The sequence below is a fragment of the Procambarus clarkii genome, chromosome 55, assembly GCF_040958095.1.
Source record: "Procambarus clarkii isolate CNS0578487 chromosome 55, FALCON_Pclarkii_2.0, whole genome shotgun sequence".
NCBI lineage: Eukaryota > Metazoa > Arthropoda > Malacostraca > Decapoda > Cambaridae > Procambarus > Procambarus clarkii.
Genome location: NC_091204.1, coordinates 17,588,226 through 17,598,220, shown reverse-complemented (window position 1 = coordinate 17,598,220; position 9,995 = coordinate 17,588,226). Strand labels below are relative to the sequence as shown.

At 43.6% G+C, this 9,995-nt stretch overlaps 1 long non-coding RNA gene across 1 annotated transcript in view; it reads left to right on the top strand.

Annotated features, from left to right (window-relative positions):
* Positions 1–7,430, top strand: part of LOC138352906 (uncharacterized) — a 10,970-nt gene extending 3,540 nt beyond the window's left edge. The window contains exons 2-3 of the long non-coding RNA XR_011222959.1: positions 3,537–3,907; positions 5,490–7,430. This is a non-coding gene — a long non-coding RNA (uncharacterized lncRNA). The remainder of the gene's footprint in view (positions 1–3,536; positions 3,908–5,489) is intronic.
* The last annotated feature ends 2,565 nt before the right edge of the window (positions 7,431–9,995 follow it).

Genomic DNA, 9,995 nt, shown 5'->3' with positions numbered 1-9,995 from the left:
TCAGTGTATCTACTGCCCAAGGCTTTCTTCCGTCGTCACGACCCTCTGAAGAAATACTTTTTTGAGCCTCTCTTTGCATTTAGAAGTCTCCTCGACTTTACGGGAAATCCTCCTGTTGCAGCTTCATTCATGAATACACTCTTTACCAATCAATTTATTTCTATATTCTACCTGCCTGAAAAACCTTCTTGATGTGTTCTTACCCCATCCACCAGGATCCATACCAGTGAAAAGCTCAATGTTTCACAGTTGCTCTCTCCTTTGTTCTTCACTCCCCCTGTACCTTCACTGCTACCACTACACTTTTTTCCCTTTCTAAGAGCTGGCTACTGCACCTTGTTGCTTCCTGGGAAGTAGCTCCCTGCGGCTTCTTGCGATGCTGCTGTGGCTTCTGGGTTCATTTTCAGTATTTTTGCAAGTGTGGTCTGGGCTGTGAAGGGTTTATCTGCTGTTTGGTGTCCAGCTTCCAGATGCTTGGCGTGGGAGAGGTTGAGAGGACGTATGTACTCACCTAGTTGTACTCATCAAATTGTGCCAACGGGGGTTGAGCTTTAGCTCTGTGGTCCCCCCCTATTAACCGTCAATCTACTTGTGTACAAATTCCTGAGCTTCTCGAGCTCTATCATATCTACATTTGAAACTGTATATGACCTCCACCACATCACTTCCTAATATATTTCATCTGTTAACCACTCTGACACTGAAAAAAATTATTTCTAGTGTCTCTGTGGCTTATTTGGGTACTAAGTTTCCCCCTATGTCCCCTTGTCCGTGTTCAACGTTCGTGTCCGTGTGTTCGTGTGTGTGTACGTACACACGTTACCTCTATTATTAGCACGGCCGGCCAGGTGTGTCACAAAGAGGTAACGGTAGACTAAGGTAGCAATCATCAAGCCAACGCGCCGAACCAGGACTGGCCATAGAACCCTACTGTCTGGAGGTAACGGTAGAACTTGCCTCTCTCTCTAGCCGGTGGTGGGCCATAGAACCCTTAATGTCTGGAGGTAACGGTAGAACTTGCCTCTCTCTCTAGCCGGTGGTGGGCCATAGAACCCTTAATGTCTGGAGGTAACGGTAGAACTTGCCTCTCTCTCTAGCCGGTGGTGGGCCATAGAACCCTTAATGTCTGGAGGTAACGGTAGAACTTGCCTCTCTCTCTAGCCGGTGGTGGGCCATAGAACCCTTAATGTCTGGAGGTAACGGTAGAACTTGCCTCTCTCTCTAGCCGGTGGTGGGCCATAGAACCCTTAATGTCTGGAGGTAACGGTAGAACTTGCCTCTCTCTCTAGCCGGTGGTGGGCCACTTTACACAGTCCAGTTCAGGAAATAATGATGATTTATAACTTATAACTTATTACTGAATTCTCTTACACGCTACATAAATATCTACCTGAACCGCTGTTCTAAGGGGCCTGTTCTCCACAGTTTTGTTCCATCGGTTACAACAGTCAAATATTGAACCTGGAATGAACAAATCCACAAGGGCCGTGACGAGGGTTCGAACCTACGTTTGAGAGAATCCCAAACGCGCTTTAATCACGCTATTGTGGTTTCTGTGTGTATTGAACCTGGATTATACCTACTGAAGCCCAGCTTGTGATTAATTTACATATATCAGGAAAGGAACAGGTTCTAAAAGTAACTATTAGGTGATAATAAGTAATCATCTTATGTAACACACACTTATGTGTCACATAAGTGATCGTAAGTGACATAAGGAGTCAATAGGCAAAGTTCTGTACCTGTGTCAGTTGACAGACTCGCGGGCTGGTCAGTTGACAGACTCGCAGGCTGGTCAGTTGACAGACTCGCGGGCTGGTCAGTTGACAGACTCGCGGGCTGGTCAGTTGACAGACTCGCGGGCTGGTCAGTTGACAGACTCGCGGGCTGGTCAGTTGACAGACTCGCAGGCTGGTCAGTTGACAGACTCGCGGGCTGGTCAGTTGACAGACTCGCACACAGCCAACGTGAAACGAAACACTGAAGCGTTTAACTGAAACATTACGCATAAAAAAAAAGATTGAAAACGTAAGTTAAGTGTTATACAATACACTTAAGTGCCTACTGTATGTGGAGGGAGAGACTGTGAGACCAGGAAGGGTTAAAACAGAGCACCTGGAGTGAGGATTAGTGTGTGTTTACTAGTTGTGTTTACTAGTTGTGTTTACTAGTTGTGTTTTTGCGGGGGTTGAGCTTTGCTCTTTCGGCCCGCCTCTCAACTGTCAATCAACTGTTTACTATTTTTTTTTTCACACCACACACACACACACACCCCAGGAAGCAGTCCGTGACAGCTGACTAACTCCCAGGTACCTATTTACTGCTAGGTAACAGGGGCACTTAGGGTGAAGGAAACTTTGCCCATTTGTTTCTGCCTCGTGCGGGAATCGAACCCGCGCCACAGAATTACGAGTACTGCGCGCTATCCACCAGGCTACGAGGCCCCTTGTAGTGTGTGTAGGGTGGATGATGATGTTCCAGATTTAGCTACTCAGAACGAAGTGTCCATGTAGCACGGGCTATGGTGAGCCCGTAAAACTGACCTGGGGTGGATAGTCTAGCACCATACTATCTGGTGCGGCCCTCATTACCTCACCCATATTATGGAGAACCCACTAAGACGCATCCGCATGTGTAAGAGCGAGAGGGGAAAGCGATAATCAGAGTGAGAGTGCGCAAGTGAGTGAGTGAGTGAGTGAGTGAGTGAGTGAGTGAGTGAGTGAGTGTGTTTCGTCTTCAAACGAGGCGAGACAGAGGAAATTGATGACGGGGTTAGAAATCCCGTCATTAAGAAAACCTGTTTGCGGAAGTCCTGTGGATTGGAAAGTTGAGGACAGTGAGAGAAGGTCGAGGATAGTGAGGGAAGGTCCAGGACAGTGAGAGAAGGTCCAGGACAGTGAGGGAAGGTCCAGGACAGTGAGGGAAGGTCGAGGATAGTGAGGGGAAGGTCCAGGACAGTGAGGGAAGGTCCAGAACAGTGAGGGAAGATGGTGTCTATGACTCTTAATTACCTCCTCCTACTCACAAAGGTCATCGCCAAAGTAAGCAACATTCTTACACACTTTCCAGTACACTATAATCCTTAACTGAGATAAGAAATGATGCAAATTTGGTGTCGTCGTATAGATATATATATATAAAAGGTACATCTCAAACTGTGTACTTAGGATAACATTAACTAGACTAGTTACCTCACCTCTCTGGCGACCTGTGGCCGGTAAGGGTCCAGGAGTTTCCCACAATCTGGTTCTTCAACAATTGTGTTGAGTTCATCTCAAAATTTTATCTAAAATCTGTTTTCGAAAACTTAGTTTTCACGTTGGAGGCCACATATACTGCTGTGTTTAGGGCTCAGGTTCACTTCCTAGTGAGAAAGAGAGGGTGAGAAAGAGGGTGAGAGAGAGTAGGGGGGGGGGGGGGGAAAGAGAGAGAGAGCATAATAAAACCTAAATTCTAATCCTATACTTTCCTTCACTAGTGTATAAATTTGTCATTTGTAACCATATATTAACTACCTTCGTCTCTTTGGTCAACAGAGCGGCGACACCAGGAGACCCCTGGGAATACCTGGGGGACCCCTTGGGACCCCTTGGGACCCCTTGGGACCCCTTGAGACCCCTTGGGACCCCTTGGGACCCCCTTGGGAACATCTGGGAACACTTGGCTTGCTGGATGGGTCGCTACAGTAGCCGTGGAAGAGGTTGATGATGAGGGTCTACCTGCCTGCCGCCGTCTCCAGGTAACGGGTCTGGGCCGAGGTGCTGGATTTCCCCGAGGGCGTCGACCCCACCACCATGCCTTCCCGTACGTGCTCCAGCTCCTGCTGCCACCGCTCTTGCTGCTGCTTCTGCTGTCCTGGGGTGACTGCTCGTGCCGCTTTCCTGCTATGAGCTGGGACTGTAACAAGGCGAGTTCAAACCTATATGCTACCTTCATTGTGCTCCTGCTGGGACATTATCTTTTCGGGAAAATTGTCACGTTACGCTGGGGTGGTTCACTCTAGCGAGGGATGTGGTTGAACACGAGTGAGGTTATCTAAATGTTTTGTGGTGGTGCATTTTGACTCTGGCCGGATGATTCATGCGGCCGGATGGAATGCAACACGAGTCAGCTGTGGTGAGTGTGGTGAACTGGGATTCTGTTCGGTGAGGTTTTGGGGTGAATCTTTTTTTATCTAATCTTTGTTTTTTGTGCGCATTTTCTGGTAGATTGGGCGAAGATTTTGTCTTTGGAGATCTTGTTGGCGGGTGGTGGTGGTTTGGTGGTGTGTGGCGGTGGTTCGAGGTGTGTAGTGGTGGTTCTTGGTGTGTGGCGGTGGTTCTTGGTGTGTGGCGGTGGTTCTTGGTGTGTGGCGGTGGTTCTTGGTGTGTGGTGGTGGTGGTTCTAGGGATGGTGTGGTTGTTCTTGGTGTGGTGGTGGTGGTGGTTCTTGTGGGTGTGTAGTGATGTAATGGATACTTTCGGGAAAAGCGTACTGATTTACGCTTCTAACGTAGCAATTCGTTAGGTTTGGGGTGAATCAAAGAGTTTAAACAAACGTACATCACCCTACGTTTGAGGGGTGACTTCGTACACAAGTCACCCTCGACGTAGTGACTTGTGTACGAATTAAGTACTCCTGGACGCTTGGTGAATCACTGCTCTGGTCACAGTAGACACAGTTGTAGGGGTGAGAATCACTGCTCTAATCACAGTAGACACAGTTGTAGGGGTGAGAATCACTGCTCTAGTCACAGTAGACACAGTTGTAGGGGTGAGAATCACTGCTCTAGTCACAGTAGACACAGTTGTAGGGGTGAGAATCACTGCTCTAATCACAGTAGACACAGTTGTAGGGGTGAGAATCACTGCTCTAGTCACAGTAGACACAGTTGTAGGGGTGAGAATCACTGCTCTAGTCACAGTACACAGGACAGACACAGACACACACACACACACACACACAGACACACAGACACACAGACACACAGACACACAGACACACAGACACACAGACACAGAGCGAAAGAGAGAGCGAGAGTGATAGAGTTGTAGGGGTGAGCATGGCTCTAAATATTTACTAATAAAGATATTGACTCCAGTGTGATGGGCTGCTCGCCTGTCTCTGCGCAGGATATAAGCCATTATTCACAGCAGTTTCCTCACGATCCACAATTTCTAAAACATGTCATTGTTATTATGTTTTCAAATATTTGCGTTTTCATATTCTCATCCACACTTGAGTGCCAATTACCCCTTTATTTACATCCAAATCCAAATGACACGGTATTCATCCACATCACTAGAACACCAGCATCCAATTCATCGCCTTAAACCATCTTTTTCATCATAATGTCTAAACTTTCCTAGTTTAGCTAGAGGACTTTCCTAGTTTCTAGAACTAGTTTCTAGTTTCTCTTTCTAGTTTTCTAGTTTCCTTTTAGTTAAATTTTCCTAGTTTAGCTAGAGGACTTTGTCCAGCTCTCGCTAACCCACTGATACCTCCCACAGATCCTCCAGGAAGCCCACAGGAGGAGGAGGAGGAGGAGGAGGAGGAGGAAGGGAAGGACGACCTATCAAACATCCTCACACCTCACAGCCTATCCAGGAATGGTACCAACGCCTCCAAAGGTACCCTGTGCTGGGTAATTCCTCCTCACAAGTTACGATACCAAGAATAAGCTAATCCCAGAAGTTAATTATTCTTCATGTTCAAGTTTCGGTCGAATTTTCATTTTCTCTTTCAAAAGATGTTGATCTCTCATATATGTGCATTTAAGATTAATATTTCGAGTTGATATTTTGAGATATATTCTCGAACACAGTGTAAAACTAATGTATCAATTGTTGATGTTGATTGATTCTAAAAGGTCTCAGACCAGTACAATACACCCTGGCTGAATTGTAGGTGTATCAGCTCCTGAATTAAATCGACACCCGTGTCAGGAAAGGTTGAGGGGCCATTAGGCTAACACTGCAAACCAGACATGACAGAGCTGATCTCATCGAAACTTGTAAAATACTGACCAATTAGGAGGATGTCGATTCACACGTCTTCTCCAAAAATGCAGATGAAACAATAATGTCGCGCTCAAGCCACAATGCAGGACAGAAAGATATATTTTTTCACCCACAAGGTGATGAATCATGAAACCTATGGAACCGCCTACCCGCCGAAACCGTAAACAATGCCAAAACACTGTTGAATTTAAAAATCTAACTCGATAAAATCATCAGCCCAAATGGGGATACATTTGGGTGGAAGATGGCTCGGTAAATTCAGATAATGTGTTCATTTCCTGTCAATTTGAAAACCATTTAAATCTTTAGTTGTCTGGGGACTATTAATGGCACTTTACACAAAGCTATTCAATGTGTATTAATTATCAGGAGCTCCAGTTAAACCTTGAAATATGGAAGTTGTTAAGCAACAGTACAAATACAGAGACATTTGCACTTGGAGACTAATATTGCAGTTCTTGTTTGACTCTAACCCAAGACGTAATACTTACACTAACCACCACAACTGGAAGTTTTAGTTACGCTGGTCAGAATAACAACTGAAAGCTATAGTTACACTGATAACAATAAGTTAGCTACACCGACTCATGTTAATCACCCTACCACATACACTCGTCTCGTCTCATTCACTGAACTGCTGTCCTAACAAACTGGCAGCTACAATGAGCAAATAATAGAATTGAATAACAGAGACAAATTGATTCTCGCCAAAGTTTCACATATAAAAACAATATAGGAATGTCAGCGTGCCTATAAACATTTCACTCATGGCTCAAAGTTTTCAAAATATATTGTGATACCAGTTTGTCCATGAACATTTTAAATCATGTTTGAGTCAAGTGATTCACTCAACTGTAATTTCTCTCGCTGAGATCATCTCATTCGTCTTCCCTGGAGGACATATTCCGTAGATATATCTACGAGATAATCTTGGAAGCAGCACAGCGGGATCGAACCTCGGTCAGCAGTTGTGTTGCTGATAGCACATCTTAGTTCAAGGGTGAAGTGAGGCGCGTCTTGGGACAAGCCAGGACGGTGGTTCAAGGCATCCCCCCATCTTGCTTCAAAGATTTACACATGTTAATTTAACATGGAATTACACTCTATAATGTTGATCTTCTGTTGAATCTTTAGTGTGTTATGTCCGAGCTAGTTGACCAAGCAAGCAATGATTGTGTTGCATTTTTCACCTCATCTCGCATCTTTCCTTAATCTTCAATACAATCACCCCAATGCCGCAGTTAGCATTTTAGATGAACTTCATCATCCTTTTAATTCACTGTTTCAATGTTGTATTCATGAGCTTTGTGAAGCAGTCCAGAAAAGCTGTTTTAATGCCTCTTTTCTATCTTTATATCGTTATATTTGTTATTATTTGTTGCCATAACAGTTCCCAAATAAAGTAAAATCCAATAAAAATATTTATGCATATGACGAGTTTAATTTCCTTATGATTCCAGTGTCAACTTGGAAATAATATATGAACCAAGTTTTACTGTGTCATCTTAGGGGTCAGCTGATAGCAATAACACTTAGGTATTTCTTAATTAACCCATAAAAGTCAATTGTTTCTTTCGATGGAATCTTGTCATCCAGATGTTCCTTAATTAGTCAATATCATCCATGTGTTCCTTAATGAATCGACATCATCCAGATGTTCCTTAAAATGGAACCATGTAATCCGGTGCATTCCTTGTGGTATCTGTCACCCAGGTATTAATTTTATATTTAGCTAAATCCATATATAGAATCGCGTTACTCAGGTGCACATGAATAGCAGTCTTGATTCAGACATATAGGCTTAAGAAACGACAGGTTATCATGAGCCAGTGTGACTATATGGCAATTGGAAAAGATATGAAGGGCAAGGTGAAGGAACGCAGCCCTACCCCTTGGGTCATCAGGGATCGAACGACGACCCTGTAGGTTACTTGTTGAATTCCATTTACACAAACGCTCCGTTTTCCTCTCAACACCCACCTGTCATATTCCTAGGTAATCAGTCTTTCGTAAAGTACAGTAACAAAGACTTTTAGCTGTAGCCATTGTTTATTTTCTCATCAACCGCTTCAAATGTTATAGAAAATAATGAGTTAATAATTAGAGAATTATAATTAATTCAGCATTTAATTATGCTGAATTAATTTGCTAGTCTTTGCATTTACTAGTCTAGAACTATTATTGGTCACAAACAGCTACAGAGCCTTGCTGGTGTCTGTTTTAATACTAACTTCACAAACACCCCATGAAACCCATTGTGTAGAATATATCCTGACAATGTAAATCCTCTTCAGAAAATCACAATCTTTGGTATAACACACCAACAGTCACTGACGACGGAGGAGCCTTTCAAAGTCGCTAAGAGATCTCTCCTTTCAAACTTCTTGGCAAATCGACAGAACTGAAAAAGAAATTTAAATGGAATTTCTAATGAAGCAGGAATTGAATATCTTAGATGGTGTAGCAGGAGGCTGGAGGGTCTGGCTTCGAAGCATCCCAGGAAAGGAGATTTAGGATGCAAATGATCAAGGGAGATCAGGTAGGATAAAGAAGGCAGAAAGATGGAAAGTTTAAGACGAGAAAAGCTGCATAGAACTAGCCGAAAATTCATCAAGTATTTACACGATTTACAAAACCTGTACATCTTTATTTAATGTAATGTAAATTTCTTTTCTACATATACTAAAAAATTTATGAGCTTCGAAACGTCACAACTTACGATTTTTAGGATGAAGAACCTCGTAGTGCTTCGGACCTCAAACTGTTTAATATAAGCAAACCCCTCAAAGATTGGGAGAAGGGAAGGGAATTGTCGGGAAAGCACTAAGCCATGACGACTATATAGCACTGGGAAGGGATCAAGATAAGGATTTGGGATGGGACAGGGAGGGAAGGAATAGTGTCCAACCACTTGGACAGTCGGGGATTGAACGCCGACATACATGAAGGGAGATCGTCGGGAGAAGATGTACAGGCTTGTAAGTAGTTGTATAAATTCTTGTTGAAATCTAGGTCCTGGAGCTGGAGACTGTAGTGGAAACAAGTACGTTTTTTTTTTTTTTACATGTCTGTATGCAAACTACGCCGATCGTTTGCATACAGATCGTTTCTCCAAACGATCTTTGCAGAAAGTTTGGAGAAACTGCAAAAAGATTGTGAACGCCTTCGAGAAGAAACAAGTAATTATCAAAAGACGGCACCAAACCGGGAAGGCTATGTAACCTTTGAGAAGAAAGTTTATATTCAAAGCAGACAACATTAAGATTATGACGTTTGAGAAAATGCCATGTTGCGGATTTTGTAGACCCTTACAGAGTGGCAAGATACTGCCGTTCGAGTTTCAAGATGAGATGAAGGAAGAGGAAGAACGTGGCTAAAGTATGTTTACCACAATCGACTTGAGAATGGTCCAGGACGGACCGCAACGTCGTCGTCCCTTCACCTTCTAGTGTGTGGTCTGGTCAATGAAGAGGAAGAATATTTTGAAAACTAAGGAGCATATATTTAATCCCAAATATTTTGTGAGATTTTACCCAAATTAAGGAGCAGTGTTAGATACAAATTGGGATTGAAAGGTGTAATAGTAGAGAATAGCGAGTTAGAGAAAAGTGGTAGGAGAGGTAAATAGTATAATTAAACAAGGAAAATGTTCGTATAAGAATAAGACGGATGGAGATAGTGTACCACTACCTATCCTAACAGATGTGACACTTTGATATGGCTAGATAGAGTACCCAAGAGTACAAGTCGTGGAAAAGAGCTTCTAGAGTACAATCAATCAGAGTAACAGGTGTCAGTGCATGGGATGGTTACAAGAAGTACAGGGAAGATGGGGTATGAGGAGCGAAGCAATATTGTGGGACGGGTACAGCACTGTTCACTACGGTGATACGGAACTATTTCTTGAATCCGGGAAACTTATAACAAGAGCGGACAAGGGTGAAATATGGGGGATAACAGAGTACATGAAGACGGATATTTGGATGGAAACTGGAC